Below are 20286 nucleotides of genomic sequence, written 5' to 3'. Positions count from 1 at the left end.
AGGTGAGGCCGCACCAGCGCAGAGTAGAGCGGGACAATCACGTCCCTCGACTGACTAGCGATGCCATGCTTGATGCATCCCAGGGTACGGTTGGCCCTCCTGGCTGCCAGAGCACACTGCTGGCTCACACTCAACTTGCTGTCAGCCACAACCCCCAGATCCCTCTCTGCGGGGCTGCTCTCCAGCATCTCATCGCCCAGTCTGTACGTATAGCCAGGGTTGCCCTGTCCCAGGTGCAGGACCCGGCACTTGTTTTTGTTAAACTTCATGTGGTTGGTGACCGCCCAGCTCTCCAATCTGTCTAGATCTCTCTGCAAGGCCTTTCCACCCTCATCCAAGTCCACAACTCCTCCAAGTTTGGTGTCGTCGGCAAATTTGCTCAAAACACCTTCTAGTCCTACATCCACATCATTTGTAAAGACATTGAAGAGGACTGGCCCTAAAATGGAGCCTTGAGGGACTCCACTAGTGACCATCTGCCAGCCATTTATGGCCCCAATGTGGCCCCATTTACCACAACCCTTTGAGCCCCGCCCGTCAGCCAATTGCTCACCCATCTTATGATGTTTTTGTTTAGCTGTATGCTGGACATTTTGTCCAGTAGGATCCAATGGGAAACCGTGTCAAAAGCTTTGCTGAAGTCCAAAAAAATCACATCAGCTGGTTTCCCTTGATCGACTGGATGGGTGATCTTACCATAAAAAGAAATCAAATTTGTTAGGCAGGACCTACCCCTCATGAACCCATGTGGGCGGGGACCAATGACTGCATTGTCCCCCAGGTGCGCTTCAATAACTTCAAGGATCATCCTCTCCATAATTTTACCAAGCACTGACGTGAGACTGACAGGCCTGTAATTGCTAGGGTCTTTTTTCTTACCCTTCTTGAAAATTGACACAACATTTGCCAGCTTCCAGTCCACTGGGACCTCTCCAGATTCCCAAGATCATTGAAAAATAATTGAGAGAAGTCCCGCGTTGATATCAGCAAGCTCTTTAAGCACCCTGGGATGAATCCCATCCGGACCCATGGACTTGTATGGATCCAGGTGGAGCAGCAAACCCTGCACATGTTCAGGGTCGGTTGGGAGTTTGTCACTCCCACCGTCATGGTCCTCCAGCTCAGGGTACCCTGGGTCCCGAAGCCCATCATCAGTGCTGAAGACAGAGGCGAAGAAGGTGTTAAACGTCTCTGCTTTGCCTATGTCATTGTCTGTGAGCAGACCCTCTCCATCTAGTAGCAGACCTATGTTTCCTTTGGTTCTCCTTTTTCTGTTCACATATCTAAACAAACCTTTTTTATTGTCTCCCACAGACATGGCCAGCTTCAACTCTAGTTGGGCTTTGGCCATACGAATTTTCTCCCTACAAACACGAACAGCATCCCTGTATTCCTTCCTCATCGCCTGACCCTCCTTCCAGCAGCCGTACACTTTCTTTTTTTGCCTAAGCTCCAGTAGAAGTTCCCTGGTCAGCCAGGCTGGCCTTCTGCCCTGCCTGCCTGACTTCCAATATTTTGGAATTGCCTGATCTTGTGCTTTTAGGAGGCAGTGCTTAAAGACTGACCAGCACTGATGGACACCAATGCCTTCAAAAGCAGTTTCCCAGGGGACCTTGCTGACTAGTTCCCTGAGCAGCCTGAAGTCTGCTTTCCCCATATCCAGGGCTGAAGTTTGGGTGACAGTTTTCCTTCTATCACCATAAATTCTAAACTCAACCACTTCATGGTCACTATGACTGAGACGGCCGCCAATTGCCACGTCTCCCACAAGACCCTCTCTGTTCTCCAACAACAGATCTAGGAGGGCACCTTTCGTAGCTGGCTCTCTTAGCACCTGCACCAAGAAGTTATCATCTACGTGGTTTATGAACCTCCTGGACTTGCTCGTGTCAGCCGTGTGGTGATCCCAGTTGATGTCTGGCTAGTTGAAATCCCCCATTAGGACAAGGGGAGTTGATCTTGAGGCATCTCTTAGTTCTGCAAAGAATAATTCATCAGCATTGTTGTCCTGGCCAGGTGGTCATATGTACATGGATCATCTGGCCAGGTGGTACATATGTACAGGACCTGGCTGGGAGGGAGTTAACTTTCTTCATAGCAGCCTCTATGGTGCTGCGTTTTGGATTTGTGACCAAAACAGTGCTGACAGCACAGCCAAGTTTAGGCTATTGCTGAGCAATGCCTGCACATCCTCAAGGACTTCTCTATGTCTTGCTCTGCCTCACCAGCAAATAGGTTGGGGATGGGCAAGAGGCTGGGAGTGGACACAGCTGGGACAGCTGACCCCAGCTGACCAAAGGGACATTACTGACCATGTAACACCATGCTCAGCTATGAAATCAGGAGTAGGAGGGGTATCTCAAAGTAACCATTCCTTAGAGGGTGGCTGGGCATCAGTCTGCTTGTGGGAATTTGTGAGTGATATCCTTTGCATTGCTTTATGTTTTGTTTTGGTTTGTTTGTTTCTTTCTTTCTTTCCTTTTCTTTCCTTTGATTAATAAAATGTCCTTATCTTGATCCTCAAGTTCTTCACACCTTTGCCCTTGTGACTCTATCCCATCCAGCTGTGAAGGAAGTAAGTGATCAATGGTGTGTGGGCTAACCGGACAGCCAGGATCAGCTCAGCAATATGCAGCAGCCAAGTGTACAAGGAGTTACAGTGAAGTGAGAGAGGACAACTCACACTGTCATGTACAAGCCATAGCTGTGCAAAGGACCACGAGTGTGGTCCTTTCACAAGTGTGCAAAAACATGGCTGTTCCAGATTCACCCATAAGGAGTGTTTGCATTGTGCAGCTGTTATTTATTGTCTGTCACTATAAAATTACACTGTGAATTACTCAATTGCCTAGGAAGATCTCTTGTTTGCCATTCAATGAATCTTGGTATTCTGGGAACATTAAACATTCTTGGATCAGACCAGGGGGAGTTTGATATCTTGTGTGTCATCAGTTATACTTTTCTGATATCCATTTCAGAAATCAATGGAGGAGAAGCTTGAAAATATTATGATTTTTTCCTCTTGCTTTTATTCCAGAATAAAGAATACCAGTCTTCCAGAACTTCACTGTGCTGATAGCAAGCTTTTTAACTCCATCATAAACATATTTGTGAACAGCATATTGTCACAAATAGCACTGTGCATTTGCTTGCATGTCCTTTAGAAAGAAAGTTTATCTTTCTTATATGCAATCAGTCATACAGAATACATGGTATTCCCACCATGGGACCAAATCCACCTTGGGTGCAGCTGCAGTATTTGTTCCTAGAACTGAAATCACTGAGCAAGGGATGTGGCCACCAGGAGCAGATATGTCATTAAACATGTCCTCACTGAGTGAGGTCAGATCAATGAATTGATAGCATCACCCTGCTGGATCTGAACTCATGCTTTTGTGTGTCTTTCACGGAACTTTTTCCGGGTTTGTGGAAGATTTTTGTAAAAAAAGTTGGACAGACTGCCACTGAGTCTGTTCAGAATAGGATGGTAGAGACAGCGGGAGCACAGCCAAGGTAGGCCATAAAACACCTGCTTTGTGCTGCTATAAATCTTCTTCTGCATGGGTCTGCTGGGGTACCCTGGAACTCTACTCAACCATAGCTCATCATGGCAAATATTAGCAATTAGCAATCTTGCATAGTTTTGAAGCAGCAATCTTCCCTTGTGGAGAAATCCACATCTCTCATTGGCTGTCCATTCCATTGTCTGTTTTATGACACCAGAAGTCAACTTTATGGCTTTGCTTATTTACTTTTAAAAAAATGAGTGCTTCTATGCATGAAGGCTAAAGTGCCTGAAATAATTTAGTTTAATGTAATTTTCAGGCTTTTCTTGTATTAAAAGTGAACATTAATCAACAATATTTTGGAGGGCTAGTGGGCGGAGATGAAGTTAAGCACAATATTAATACAGTACATATTTGCTCTTGTTGCCTTTTTTGTTAACCCTTAACATGACATAGGCCAAAGTACCTGAAAATTATTGCTTTGTCACTGTCAAATACTGTAAGAGTAATGACCAAGGAATTAGATAATATAGAAAAATATTAAAAACTTGTCTTTCACCTCCTAGATACTCACTGGTATATTATTCCATATCCATAGCAGATGTACATAGGAAGTTGACTACTTAAGACAAGCAAATGGGCACCCATTTTATGCCCTGACATTTAGGTAATAAGTTTTTAATTTGAGTTACCATGGTGTTCAGATTTTCAGAGCTCTTACAGTGTTTCAGCCAGCCAAAACTCTCTTTTTGTCCTTGTCTGTCAGTTCGAGACATTTGTCTGAGAGGTCAGGCTTTCTCTGTGTGCATGATATGTGCCTCATTATGCCTGCCTTCACAGGATTTATTTTTTTTGTTTGTTGCCTGTCTGTCTGTCTATCTATCTACTTATGTGGTAGTCATCGGCTATCCTCTTCATAGGTCTGGTGTGTACTATTATGCTAGGCTGGCTGTGAATATCCTTGAAATTACATGTGTAATTTCCTGCTTGCAGGCTCTGGGCATGATCTCCCACATCACTTGCTGTGCTCCTGTTTGTCCCAGTCCCATTTCTGTCTCCTGATTTGGATTGTAGCTACATTTGCTTTGGAACCATACTTAACTGTCTTGCAACACCACATAGTTTGTAAACTATAGGTTGGCCACCTCTGCCATCATTTGTGACATGACAGATACATTATTATTTTCGTCTGCTCTGTAGGATATGGATCCCTGACTTGGCTGGAAATGTAAATTAAATACAGCTAGTATTATTGCATGTACCTTTCATTTTACAGACTTCATCCTTGATATATCAGTGTACCTGTATCACAGGTACTATATTTTTCCTTATGTCCATAATCCTTTCTAGCAAATCCACAAGATATCTGTAATAGGACTGTCAATCAAAACTGAGCCAGAGGAAAACACCGTCTCAAAGTACAAGGTAGCCCTGGCACATTTTCAGCAGTGCTAATTCTCAGACCAAATGGCACCTGCAAAGCTGCCAAAACAGCTGGCAACAGGGCTCACCAGGAAGTCTGCTGCCATCACTAATAACATGTTATCTACAGTCTAATAGCTAGGTCCTGAGAAAAAATAGAAGAGCTACAAATTCACAGATCAAGTGGCACTAAGGTATGAAGAATCCTGTTTAAATTTCAGGTGCAAACTCTTTACATAATTTAGTATGTGTATGTAAAATTACGTCTTTATACTTAACAGGTCTCAGAATCATTCTCACTAAACACCATACAATCTGCTGCATGACCTAACCATTGGAGAGCGTTTGATCACAAAACAGTTGCATAGAAATTTCACCTGAATGAATGCATTCAAATACATACATAGCGTCAATGCATTTGTCCTACTTTTTCATTCTGATATGTTCCTAAAATTAAATAAATATGATGTGTGGACATGGATATAGATACAGATCATAAATGCTTGTCACAGATATGTGAATGCATAAACATATATGCATCATTTGTGTGCATATATAGATATGTATGTTCTTTCTCTTATCCAGGTAGGTAACCCATATGTAGTAAAGACCCTCAGAAAGACACTACAAGGATCATTTCTCTGAAAAAGTATATGTAGTATTCAATATTCATTATTTCTTCATTAAGTCCAGTAATCATTTCATCCTTTTTTTTTGTTTTGTTTTGGTTTTTTTTGTAAGAGTAGGAGCTCCATGAGTTTGTATAAGATATGGAGCTTTCAGTTTTATCTACTTACTCTGCTAATGTCATTTCAAGGACAGAAGATGTGCATTTTTATTCAGATTTATGCAATGATCATTGAAGCTGATGTTTTACCTGGAAATTAAGGAGAATGGAAAACATTTATGAGGACAAATGTTTTCAGTATAGAATTCACTTAAAACTTTTATATCCAAGTACAGTGAACTGTCAGTTCACAAGCAATTAATAATAAATGCCAATTATCGTATGGTTTGTATCATGTCTCTGAATGTTTTGAACCTCCTAACTTCTTTCAGTGAGATCAGTCTTTGGGGCTAATCTCTCCCACATGAGCAATGCCAGAAGATTGTCTTCACTACAGAGCAAACGAGAAATTGTTTAAGTAAAGGCAGAGACTGCATAAATCATAAACCACTTTCTCAGACAAAGGCCATTAAGTAAGTCTGTGTACAAATTTGACACTTTGTTTCCTTGCCTTTGACAGCCCTGTGGAAAGGTTTAAATGTATAAAATCTGACTAAACCTCTCAAAAACTCGTCACTGAATATTTGTTAACCTTGTAGTCTGATAGCTATAGAACAAAGATAATACTCTTCAAATGGAGATAAATTACAGTCTTTCAAAAGATTATCACCAGTCTTAATCGTGTTTGCTCCTACAGCTGAACAGTCAGTGACCTTGTTACTCACACAACAAATGTACCTGCAGCTTCATGTCCAAGCGGGTACATTTAGTCTAACCAGCCTGCTGAGAACAGCCACAGGATTTTTACAGACGAGCTAGGGAATTTGGCTGACTGGGTGGTAACATTTTAAAGATTGAAATCATCTTTGTTGGCAGCATGGACAGTGGGATCAGGTGAACCCTCAAAAAGTTTGCAAATGACACCAAGCTCTGTGGTGCAGTCGACACGCTGGAGGGAAGGGATGTTATCCAGAGGGACTTGGAAAGGTGGACCCATGTGAGCCTCATGAAGTTCAACAAGGATAAGCAGGATGAGGGAGGTGATATTCTCCCTCTACTGAGCTCTCATGAGACCCCACCTGGAGCACTGCATTCAGCTCTGGGGTACCCAGCACAAGAAGGACATGGGCATGTTAGAACAAGTCCAGAGGAGGGCCACGAAGATGATCAGAGGGCTGGAGCACCTCTCCTGTGAAGACAAGCTGACAGAGCTGGAGTTGTTCAGCCTGGAGAAGAAAAGGCTCTGGGGAAACCTTATAGTGGCCTTCCAGTACCTAAAGGAGTCCTACAGGAAAGCTGGGGACGTACGCTTTGTCAGAGGGTTTAGTGATAGGACAAAGGGTAAAGGCTTTAAACTAAAAGAGAGTAGATTTAGATGATATCTAAAATTCTTCACTCTGAGGGTTGTGAGGCACTGGCACAGGTTGCCCAGAGAAGCTGTGGCTGCTTCAACCCTGGAGGTATTCAAGGCCAGGTTGGATGGGGCTTTGGGCAACCTTTTCTGGTGGGAGGTGTCTCTGCCCATGGCAGGGGGGGTGGGACTGGATGATGTAGAAGGTCCCTTCCAACCCAAAGCATTCTGTGATTCCATGATTCTATGAAATCCTACAATTTGTGGAACTTGGCAAATTTCCAGTGGAGCTGGCATGTGTTGATCAGCAGTTCAAAAGACATCCTGAATCTTCAGCAGGTGTAGGCCAGTGTGGCACCAGAGGTTTCCAGGATGTTGCTCTTCCAGCCACAAGGATGCCAGGCAGCTGGCTGGCCTTCTCTTCAGCAGAAACAGAGCTCTGAACAGACACTGGATATTCCCTTGTGTCTATGTGCCTTTTCAAAGGCTTTTTTTGTTTTGTTTTGTTTTGTTTTGTTGTTTGTTTTTTTTTTGTTTGTTTTCTTTCATTTCAGCTAAGAGTGTTCCTACACCTTATTTGACATTAACATTTCAGCACCCACATTTCATATTAAAACATGTTGGCTTGGCTGGAACTGTGCTGCAGGGAGTTGGTGTGCAAGCATTTTTTTGCCCTGGCTCTCATTCTTTGCAGAGGTGTTGGAGTGGAGATTAGTCTGTTATTAATTATCTCCTAATGGCATTAAATATCCAACGCTCTATGGATTTTGGGATTGCCCATGCCAGCCCAAGTTCAGCAGAATCAGATTAAACATCACAGGTTTAATATGCAATTTTTGCAGAGGGAAAGCTTTTTTTTTTTTTTTTTCCCACCTCTTTCTTTCCCCCATTAGCAATGTGACCTTTATTGGAATTGTCACCTCTTGATGTTGCACAATGGCACAGCATAGTAAGACATGAAGCTGGGGTGAAGGAATGGGTCCTTCTTCTGTGAAGCAGCCTGTGAACTTGTGAGCAGAGGTGTCTGAGCACCATGTAGAGTCAGTCCTGACATGAAATCCAAGCCAAGACCACTCTAAGGTACAGTGGCTGGCATTGCAGCAGATCTATGCATAGTGACTATGAGATTTTCTCTACTCTTTCATCTTCTGACTTTTAGTTTAATAGTTATTGGGTTTGCTGACTCTTTTTTCCTACCTTTTGGGGAAAATAAATAAATAAATAAATAAAACACCCATTGTGAATGTTGCTGAGTGCTCTGCTGCCTCAATGTGAGCAGAGGTCCCCCAGCACCACATAGAATCAGGCCATTAGCAACAACACACTTAGAAGTGGAAAAAAAAAAACAAATAAATAAATAAAAATGTCTTTACTGCATTTTTCTCAAAATTGCAGTCAGGGAAATAGTAACACTTTACTCTCACTGTGGAATCTGGAAAAAGTTTCAAAGCCAATAATAATAAATAACTGCTGTCACATACCCTGAAGACAAATCTTTGTAGGAAACTGCCAAATGATGTTTTATGTGTTTGATGTTCCTCTGCCCTCTTTCATGTCCAGTCGATCTCCCCATTCTCCTGGCTTCTCCTGTTTTAGTGACTGCTGAACCACCCCTGCAACTCTTCCTGCAATTCTACAGCAGGCTTCAGATACAAGAAATAAAAAATCTTTTGCAGCTTTTCATTCATTTACTTACCCCAACACTGTGTGAGTTGATTATCCCAGGAAATGGTTAATGGTGCTTAAGTGTTTTCAAATACTACAGCAAAACCCAGGATTTGACTGTTGCTTTTGTAAGTGAGCCCATGTGATTTTATTTTTTTAGGGGAGAGGAAAGAGGCTGTTTTAATCATATGGCCATGAACTGAGCTTCATTTTCTAACAAAAGAGCACATGAGCCTTCCTTCACAAAAGCAACAGTAAAATCTTAAAAATCCAGAAGTTTTCTTTTTTTTTTCTTGTATGACACAATTATTTTGCATAGCCTTAAAATAATGTTAACAAAGCACAAATATGACAAAGCAAAGCAGCTTCCAGTCTTTTTTTTTTTTTCTTTTTTTTTTTGACATAGTTGTGAGTTGTCTCCTCATCCTCCTCTGCTCAGTCTGTAAAACTACCCAGGGCCATTGGCAGGACTGCTGTACTTACAGAGGTCATTGCTGCTTAGTTTCTCCCAGACAGTAATCACAGCAAACCCCACCAAGCTCTCTGGGCCCAAGGATTAGGTTGGACTGAGTGGCACACAGGCTGTCACAACGGCTTCTTGCCACCAGTGCGATGGAGTCACGGCCCTTGTTCAACATCCTTACAGAGTCCCCGGCCATATTCTCCATAACAGGAGCCACACACCTGCCAAACTCTGCATCACAAATCTCAGTGGAGCTGCAGATCCAAGAGGCTAGCCTCTGTTTTACCCAACCTTCCAGGCCACCGCTGAGCCTCCGATGTACTTCATGAGCATTGCAAAACTGTCTGAACATTGGGCTCTCTTAGCTCATGCTTTTTGTGGGTTTGGACTCACAGATGTAGGCTCGTGAGGAGGTTAACACTCACATATTCATGTGCAAACAGGAACTGGCAGACCAGCAAGTCAGGTTTATAAATGCAGATTTTATATGTATCTGTAGGTGTGTACATGCATTTGGCATGCATCCGTATCAGCTGCTCTGCCTCTTCCTTCAATTTCACACACAAAAGTTTTGAGGAACTAGCACAATTGTTTTACAAAATAAAACAGCTGAGCTTTTCCGGTTTATAATTGAAACACTCAGCAGAAGCCATGGAGAACGCTTCTGGATAGAGAACCTAAACTAACAAGGAGTTGCAAGTGAACTTTTTTTTTTTTTCATTGCAGAGATCACCTTACAAATGTCATCAGAATACATCTGTGCATCATGGCTGCATGCTACTAAATACTATCAGAAAGCTATCACAGGGATCCAAATGAAATTGGAAAATCTTCTTATATAGTGCTGGAGTTTTTATTACACAGCATGTTTATTACTTGTAACACCTGAGCTTCTGCAGATTTCCAGCCAATTCTTTCTCTTAATGAGTAATAAAAACTGTCCTACGGCTCTGCATTCCTGTATAAGAAATCCCTCAAAATGATGGAGAGGTAGTTATTAGAGGTGCCCTTGATATCTCTTGCTCTTTGTCTTCAATTCATTGTCCCTTTGTTGTTTTGTATGAAAAATTTCCCCCCAAAAAAAGATGTTTGGGTGCTGGTCACATGCATAAGGAGGTGAGATTGGGTGCTCTGCCACCGCCTGTATTCCCAGGAAACCAGGCAATGTCCCAAACTTTATGTTCCTGCTGCTTTTTATAGAAGAATCTCAGCCATCAAACTCAATCTGAGCACTCTGAGTATTTAAAAGTCAGAAATACACTGGATGTATAAGTAGTACATGTGTTCAGTTAAAAAGACAGTATTTGCAGGTGGGAAATTATGCAACTCTTTGGAGACAACTGCATGTACCACGACTGATTCACTCCCAGCTACAGCAACTGAGGAACAGATTAGGCAAGTTACTGCGTGCAAGATTTTTCCACAGGATTACACATTTGACCTTTCAAATTCAAGCATCAATGATCACCATTTCTGTTTATTATACAACTCTGGCAGTGTAACTATTTTTACTACTACTCTTTTTTTTTTATTATTACTCTGTGGTTAACCCCAGGACTCTAGAGGAACAGTTGCTTGCTGTATCACACATGTGAATTTTGCCTATCAAGCACATTTTTCCTTTTGCATGACTCAAAAAATAAGCACAGTGAATCTGTTGCAAGTAGCCACAGTTATGAAAGAGCTTGTGGCTCCACAGAGTTGTTTGTTCACAGGACAGACAAGACAAAAATGGATTGCAAAGCTTTTTTGTTGTTGTTGGTTTTTTTTTGGTTGGTTGGTTTTTGTTTTTTTTTGGTATGTCTTCAGAAGTATTCTTAAACCCAGACTGTAATCTCTCTCATGAAGAGTGCTTGTTTTCTTGGTGCATTGGTTGGTTCTGTGATTCTTTCTTTGCAGCTCTCTCCATTTGTTCTTCTCTGTTCCCTACCATGGTTCTCCAACTATCTGTGTAGAACACAGCACATCTTCTTGTTTTCTCCATTGATCGTTTCAAGCCAGGGCATCTGGACAACAGTCATTTTTTTTAGCATTCAAATTATTGAATTAATAATGAGCTGGGACTTGTGAAAAGCTATGTAGAATTCCTGTAGACAGGCCCCTGAACTAGGCTAATATTTATTACAGATGTCTGTTGCCATAAGCTATTTTAGGCCTTTCATGGTGCTTCCAAAAGTCTGCATAGCAAAACATAATTCTTTTATTAAATTTATGGTATTTTTTCCCACAAATTTCTTTTTGAAGATTTCACCCACAACGCATCAATAATAGAAAATTATTGTATCATTATCCTTGAGGACAGATCCTCACTGGCTATAAACATACCTAGCTAGACACAATTTTATGTGAAAACACACACCATCAACATCCCTTGCATGCTTGTAATGTGAATCATAGTAAATAATTCATCTATCTAGCCATTAACATGAATGAAATCTCAATTTACATATATATCACAAAAAAAAAATCAGTTTGATTTTAAGCTTGAACAATTTATAGTAAATGCATGTCCAGGAATAGGCTGATTGGTATTTTTATATAAAGCCTATATATGCTGAATACGATTACCTAATAATGGTAGTTCTTGGAAAATGAATGACATTAGGGATTCCTTTCTTCCACAACCATCAACAGCATTCACCTATATCTGCACGTGCTTATAGGTAAATGTATGAAAAGTTGTAGAAGGAGACGTACTTCTAACACCCGAGAAAACTTGTCTCCTACCTCTGCACTGTTTTAGGAACAGTTGTTTTAGAAAGGTAACATACTCCCTAGATGAAACTTACTTTATCAGAGCTCTAACTACTACACTCAGATCAACAGGTCAAATATTTTGCCAGCAAAGTGCCACAAGAACATCGTTGGATTCTCACCTAGGGAGTATTCCCTGCATGTCATCTTATGTGTCTACCAAGTGCTGAAGCTAGGTAGTTAGACTGCAGTGGGTGAGTCAACCTGTCTAAGTACCTGCTTCCTCAGGCAGAAGCTATTTTTCTTTGCTAATTTGATACGGAAAGTAGAGAAAATAGTCTTCCAAAGGTAGGTGCTTTAATTCATGTGGTTTTCCAAATTTTAGCATAAGATCTCCATCCCCTTTACTAAGGGCCAGATTTCCCAAATAGTTCTAGTCCAGCAGACAGCTTTAAGTTACCTGAGGTCTTTGGGAAGGGTCCTCAGCTGGGGTGCATGGTATGCTGCTGGAGGGCTTGGTGCGAGGTAGGCATGTCCCAGCAGGACAGCCAGAACGCTGAGCATGGAGTGCTGCCATGCTGGCAGGCCAATGGGCACTGCAGACTTATTCTGAACCTTCGGGCTGAAATCTCTTCCTCCAGACAGTTATCTGAAATCTTTCCCTTGAGGATCGTCTATTTTTCTTTTAATTGTGTCTAGAAAGAATAAAACTCTCATAGAAAGTCATCACATCAGTTGCCTTTCCAGACAGAGGGAAATAAAACCATCATCTCCCTTCTCCTTTTCTGCACCAAAAACAAAACAAAACAAAACAAAAGAACACCAAACGAAACAGCATTCTGGGTGTGAGGCACTCTTAAGTCTTTTTCTGGAAGCTATTTTACTCCAAAGAAAACAACCCAGGATTAGCAGGATCACAGAATGGGAATGACAGTCTCTAAACTTCGTCCAGATTCCAGCTTCAGGTGGTGTTTATATAGGCATGGAAAGGGCAGAAGATAAACATGATGCATCTTGTTAATCTGACAGTTCTTGTACTACTTTTAATAAAGGCAGAGTTAGCAGAGAGTGGGACTAGGCAAGTACATGAAATACTAACTTCACAAAGGAGAAACATAAGCAGGCAAAGTTAACTCCAAACTGATGAGAATGCCATGGAGAATCAGAAGACATTCATTCGGAAAGAAAGGATGAGGAGAGAAAAGTAGAAAATTGACTGGGATACAGAAAGGCAGAACTGCAGAAGGACCAAAAATTGAAAACATATGAAAGTAGATAAAGGGAAGAGAAGAGCAGTAAAGAGATTTATGAAAAATGATGGAGCCATTAGTGATTTCACTGTTAAATCAGGATTGACTTTGTCTGGCAAAGTGAGGCTTACACCCATTTATTACGCAAAAGAGCAAATGTGGATCATAAGCAGAATTACACCACCCACTCTGTGGATAATGATTCAATTTTCTCAAAAGTTACAAGAAAATTATTGAAGGAAATTGAACAAATACCTTTCCAGACAGTGACTGGTAAAACTCACCCTAAAGGAATTATTCTGAAGTTTCTTTACGTGTCTTAATGTCCCTTTCAGGGAGGAAAATTGGAACTGTGGATCCTTAAATTGAATAGTATCTATTACAGACTTAGCACTCCAGACTATCACTGAAGACAGTAGGAGAAGACATCATGCCACTCTCCTGAATTTCTAAAAGAGCAGGCTGAGCTTCACTGCACATTGCTGGGTACGTTTTCAATTCCACCACTGCTTGTGAGCCCAGTGGGGGAAGTTCAAAGATGGCAGATACACTCAGCCATTAATCGCTGTATGCTTCAAAAGCAGTGTTGTAAACAGCAACAAGGAACAGAAATTCAATTCTGGATGTTTTATTACAAGAAAAATAAACAAAGAAATAAACCAACCTTTACAGCATTATTACTCATCTTGAGGAGCACTTCAAAGATCCATTGAGACTTTCTCCAGATGATTTTTCCAGCAGCAAACTGAAAAATAAATAAATAAATGTTTCACTGTTTATCTATATTTAAAATAAAAATATAATAAAATAATAATGGAAATAATAAATAAGCATTAAATATACTAATAGTAGAATAAGAAAAACAAATAAGCATTATTATTTATAACAATTGTATCCCTGACTTATTCATCATCTAGGGATAAAGCGAACGCCCACTGCACCTGAAAAAATCTACTCACATTCTGAGAAGCTCAGGATCTGAAGGCCAGCAGGAATCTGTTATCTGGCATCCAAGTAGTACTTTTATGGAGCCACTTTGAAGGCACACCTGGCACTTGTACATAAAAAGTGTTCTGAAATATTATTCCTGGACTTCATAAAATCTTCAGAGGGCTTTAATTCGAGGGTGAAGAGTACCAACCAAAAGAGACTAGGAGAAAGAAGCTGGAAAAAAAAAAAAAGAGAGAGAGAGAGAAGTTTCAGCAAATGAAAGTCACTTCAAAGATTTTAGCATTTAAGATTTAAGCATGCTTACTCTAAAGCATTTTTAAACATAGATTTATAAAAAATACAAATGATGTCTGTTTTTGTGCATACACTGTGTTCAGCAGGATACTCTCTTCTCTCACTGCTTTTTCATTTTTCCCAAGACTTTGCTGATTCATTGGTCCTCTTTTTAACAACTTAACATCCTCTGTCCTGAAGTATGGTTAAGTGCACTTCAGCTGGGCCATCAATTATTCCTGTGGACTTTCTAACATCTATAATAGCTCCTGAAGCCTTCATAACAATGTTGGATGCTGTTCTTTCAGGAAAAAAAACAATATATGGAAATCCATTTTTAAAAAGGCATAACTGTTTATTAAGTTGGGCAACAACACTAGATGAAGTTAACTGTAACTTTTCTTGATGCTTCACCTGTGTATTAATTCAGTACTATTTAAATTTTATACAACTTTTTATGAAACAGCCTTTAATTAACACAAACTTTATGGGCTCTTCTGGGACACAGTGTGAAGTTTTTTTACCTCTACACAGTTTCTTCCAGTCACACTTGGCACTTTTCCTTATCAGTTCTTCTCAGAGTTCCCTGTCCTGAAGTTCAGTGACTCTTCCACTACAACAAGGAAGCTGAAGACAAATTTTCTGAGTACATATGGGAGATATATGCTACGCAGTAAAGCCCAACACACACACACATTTATATATTAATATGTCTTCTTATGCTCTAGGGAAGAGCATTGCCCGCTAGATTGCTGAACCACCCTTCCTGGAGGGCCACCAACCTTTGGCACGCAGGTAGAAATAAGCAGCCAAGCACGGGTGCAGCAAAGAATTTCTGAAGCTTTTTTCACAGATAATGAAAACACACAATGTAATTACAAACACTAGTACAGACAGTTTACCCTGTCTTTTACTTTCATTAAAGAGCATACAAGATGATGCCAAGCCTTGACCTGAAGCACCGAAAGAAATACTCTGACACAAAGCAAGAGGTCTGACCATTTTCCACAGATGCATATTCTGAGCAGCTCGTTTCTATTTCAATCTGCATGGTGTTGATGGCAGTTTGGCCACTGACAATATGCGTGAGAGATGATGGAGGCGGATCAGTGTAAGTGTGTGCTGTTTATTTTGGTGCTTTCTGAGGTGTGCTCCTAAGCTGCGGTTTCTTCTAAGTGATCAGAGGTAGTGAATCTCATCGAATGCCAACAGTGAGAACCAGCACTGGTGACAGGCTGTGTTAAAGCAGATCTTGTTGCCAATTTATGGAGATTGAGAGGCTGTTGGAAAGACATCACTGGAGATTTACGGATTGCTGAACAGGAGATTTTAAGCATGTCTGTGAAGTCATTCTTAAGAGGGATTTTGCATGGTAGTTGTTCCACAGGTTGTCATGGTCAGATTACGATCAACCTCTAAGGTATTTTGGCTTTAGGAGCAGTTTCTGATGATAAAAGACTTGATTTTGGAATAGTTTGGTCAACTTGTTTCTACTTTACCTACTTTGTCATACATTAATTGCCCTTCGGCATATACTACAAGGTCCTTCTTATCTTTCTAGGTATTTAGGGAGTTTGCACATTTTAAGAGATGGAGCTGAAGACTGTAGGTGACTTAGCTTATTTTTTTTCATGGTTTATATGAGAATCTACTAACAGGAAAATGCATAAAAGGCAATGTAATGAATAAAGATCTTTTACTGGGAAATGTTACATTTTCTGATTGCATATTAAATTTTAGATGGTTCCAAGAAGTCTGAATGGGTACTAGAAAAAAAGTAAAATGCAATGAAAGAAATAATTCTGATCAATAAGAGCTGAAGTTACAAAAGGAAGGCAAGTCTGGATTGAAATGTTTAATGTTATTTAAAGAACTCCATCACTAACTCTTCCTTGACAGTCTTATTCCTTTAGCAAGTATTTTTTTGAAATATTTCCTTCCATGTGGCATTACCATATGTTTCATATTGCATAGATTTCCATAAACAGAGCACATGCACACATTTTATAGACTATTGGTCTTTTTCCTGTTCTGAACAATGTTGATGAGAGTTTTTTCCCTGACTTTTATAGGATTTTTTTTTTTTAACAGATTGAAGTATGTAGTGTGCTATTGGGGAGGTTTGTGCTTTCCTAAAACATTCCTGATGGTGAATAGACAGAGATAAGGGAGAAAACTAATACAGTGTTTGTCCGAAGGAGCATCTCCACCAGTCCACCACCCAGGATGTTTGTCCTGATAAATGATCTCCACCCTGATAAGCCCTGTTGCGATGTCTGTGTGCAGTCAGCCACATGCCTCTCCTCTCATGCATACTTCATGCACAGGCCTTGCTCCTCATCTCCTCATGTGCTGGGGCCACTGCTCTGAGTGCTGATAAAATTTTACTGTGAGATACACCAAGTACAGTGCAATGTTCTGAAAATTACAGCTCTCAAGGTACACAGTTAAGCGACCTGAACCACTTTCACTACTTAAAAAAAAACACAACTCAAGCTTAAACACATCTCTAAGCAGTTATAATGCCCTTGCCAGGCATACTTAGCTAATTAGTAGTCATATTTTTTTACAACATTGTCAGTTTCCATTATATCGGAAAGAGTCCAGGGAAGAGATCAGAGAAGTATGCTGGTGCATTAAGGCCATAGGTTGGGTGCACCCATACTACCTCTGTTGCCCCTTTGCTGCCTTCCACTTCTCTATAGGCTGGTGTCCCCATGCAGCCTGAGCCAGCAGAAGTGCTGGTGTGCTTATTTCGTGATTTGGGAACAAATGACACCGCTGAAAGGCAGCCCCACACAGACTGTCCTGTGCATTTTGGATGGATGGGTTCCCTCAGCCAGTCCTTGGCGCTGCCTCGCAAAGGCTGCTGCAGGCGTGCTGCATGTTGGCACAGCTGGGGGAATCGGTAGCATCTGCTGGCATGGGGATGGATGTGATTTTGGCAGCAGAACTAGTTTAGGATGCCTAAACCTGCAGCATAAGAATTTTAATACGTGACAAGGCTTCCCTTCATCACACAAGGGCTCCATGAATTCTTTCATCTTATAAATCAGAGATGACTAAAAACACTGTATACTTCTGGTACAGAACTTATGTCTAAGCTGGCAATGGAAACACAGAGGTAATGCAGACCTAGCAATAATTTACCATTGCATTTTTTCCTTTCCATATCACATCTGTCTCTGTACATACATTTAGATCATGCAGTCAAGTCCCTTTTTAATAAAGCATTGTCTTGCTAGTTCTACAAGATGGCATTGTCTTATCACCTGCTTTAATGAGGGCAACAATACAGTATCAAGATCACTTATTGATGCAGCTTCTCTTTTGTTAAGGTTATCCCAGGTAACACAGAGGTGAGTAATCAATACATCTGCTTGAGAGAGCAATTTTTCAAGTTGTATTATGTATAATTCTAATTATTCAAAAATATCATCACTGCAGGGAAACATCTTCAAAAAAGGAAAACCAATGCATCTTTTCATATTCTGAAAGGATTGTGTGTATTTTTTTAGAAAGTTAACATTTGTATTCTTTTTGTTCCTCTTTCCCCATGCAGACTATCTAACTGATTATTATTGCAGGATTATTCCCCGTGGAACATTTTTACAAATGCTTTCTTTCCTGTGATCTGTCCACATTCCAGTAAAGTTCACATCTACTTAAGGAAAAGGGAAATGTGCAGAATTTTCCATTATAATACCATCCCAAACCATCCTTTTAAGGCCATATCTTTCCTGATGATATATAGCACAGAACTCCCACGTCAGACTTATTCTTCTAGCATGTTAGCCATTGAAAAAGCACATATAGATAGAAAACTTTTTCGACTATGTGAATGCATTTCTCTCCAGCAGATATCACTAAAGGGGAAGGGAAAATGGTGCTAACTCTCACAACTGAACCTTAGCCACTGTCCCCAAGGGGTCGAATGTTGACTTGGATGGAGAGACATCAGGTCTGGCAGGGCTGCAGCGATACAGTCCGCTAGGATGTGAACAGCTTCAGCCATCTAATTAAATCCCAATTTGGTGTTGATTCAGCTGTTCCCGAATCCTCAATTTGTTTTGTCTTGGTGAGGTCTTAAGTTTTAGGATCTGGCTTAAAGCAGTGCTCTGTTTACATGTGATTTTTAAGTGTTGGCTACTAATTGTATTGTACTTGCAGAGATCTGAGCCCTCCGAAAAGATCTTGAAGTAAATCTCCCTCTTGTCATGAGCCCATAATGTTGCAAAGAAAAAAAAATCCTGTTGCTTGTCATGGTTGATAAAATAAATATGTTTTTTCAGTCCGCTAGTGATATAGTGCTTTCAACAGAGGAGTGAATAATACCAGGTGTTCCGTGGGATAGAGACATTGTGCTCACATTTCGTTTCGTAGGAAACCATGGAATAGAGCCATGTTTGCATTCTATAGCTGGAAACAAAGAAGTGAATATTCTTGAAGTGCCTGCCTTCAATGTGAAATGTGGAATGAGGGAGGTTTTGTTTACTGTGAGGAATGTCACTACCAAGTTTCTTAATCCTTTGTCAACAATGAGCTAATTCAGCTTTCATAAAGACAGGGTAGGGCGATGAGTAAATGGATCAGTTACATTCTTCTACTATCACAGTATATTAACATTAGAGTTAGCAGGTTGCTTCACTTAAAGGGCTGTCTCTGATTTATGTTTCTTGAGGACTTTTTTTTTTTTTTGGATAAATCTTTGGCAGACTATGATTAAGAAATTGAGAAAGTAGCGGAAGATGTCTGTGAAAAAAACATAACACATTTTGCAATGATCTCAGCTATGCAGTAATAGCAATTAAAAGCTACAATAACACAATGGTCACTACAATTAATGCCATTGAAGTAATTAGGCCCAGCAGCTGTAGGGTCAAATAAAGACAGCTTTGTAATGACAATATGCCAGAAGAAAATTACTGACATTTCCATCTAAATTATATTCCCTAAATTATCATCTTAATACTAAATAAATAAAGTTATGATAATTCAGAGACTGATTACAGGCGAAATTAGCACAGCTACTTGCTCCACAGTTGGCTAGGGTTAACATTTTTAATGTAATTAATAGCCTTTACTCACTGTATCTGGTTATACATGGTGTTTCTCATTTACATTCCTTTGCAATATGCTGACAGCGCTAAACGTCTGAGAAGAAGGATCTCATCCACTGGAGGAAAATGGTTCTTCGTGTTAAAATGCTTATAATGGACATCGCTGCTGCCCTGTTTTTATAATAATGGCCAGAAAATGAATGTGTGCAAGAGAGGCTCTGCGCTGTTTTCTTTTCAGCGTTGTGTTCCAAGCCTTTCCTGGAGTCAATGTGAAATGTAATTGCTCTTTTGACCTCTATCTTCTCTCTCCCCAGGTCTGAGGAAGAGCTACACTGGTTGATTATTGCAGGAATGAAAGGCACTCTGACCTTGTCGACCAAACGCCTTGCTGCTTTCAATGTTGCCCATTATGCTGGAGGCAGACAGCTCCCGGAGAGAGGCTGAAATCTACAGGAGAGCTGCTGGCCGGGCAGCCTGCCAGCCAGGGCTCCGGCGGCCGCGCGGCCGACACCGCCAGGCAGCGACAGAAACCAGCTGGGGGGAGCGGGGGGCTGAGCCAGAACATTATTAGCGCCGGCCACGAAGAGCTCACCGAGGCTGGTCACAGGTTGCTTCTTCATTAGCGAGACTTGGCATCACCCACCTGGAAGGCAAAGTAGCGGGGAAGCAGAGGAGAAAGAAGAGCGTGGTGATGATTTTCTCACAGAGGAATGCGGCGGTCATTAAATTGAAGAAAAAAAAAAAAGAAAGAAAAAGAAGAAAAAAAGAGAGAGAGAGAAAAACAGAAAGAAAACTGCTACCCCAAACCCACATTTTTCTCACAAGAATAGGGAGATTGTTGCTGTATAAGGATCCATTCAGACTACTCCTCCAAGGAAAACGGGTCAAATATTCAGCTGCTATAATTGTGCTAAATCGGAAAAC

General features: G+C 40.8%; 1 long non-coding RNA gene across 1 annotated transcript; it reads right to left on the bottom strand.

Moving 5' to 3' along the window:
* Positions 1 to 13594: 13594 nt before the first annotated feature.
* LOC125180153 (uncharacterized) lies at positions 13595 to 20073 on the bottom strand. The gene is made up of 4 exons (XR_010827936.1): positions 19391 to 20073; positions 14827 to 14929; positions 14038 to 14242; positions 13595 to 13823 (listed from the first exon to the last, which is right to left on the bottom strand). It is a non-coding gene; the product is annotated as an uncharacterized lncRNA (long non-coding RNA).
* Between the last annotated feature and the right edge of the window lie 213 nt (positions 20074 to 20286).

The sequence above is a fragment of the Anser cygnoides genome, chromosome Z, assembly GCF_040182565.1.
Source record: "Anser cygnoides isolate HZ-2024a breed goose chromosome Z, Taihu_goose_T2T_genome, whole genome shotgun sequence".
In the NCBI taxonomy this organism is placed as follows: domain Eukaryota; kingdom Metazoa; phylum Chordata; class Aves; order Anseriformes; family Anatidae; genus Anser; species Anser cygnoides.
This window is presented reverse-complemented; position numbering and strand designations above follow the sequence as displayed.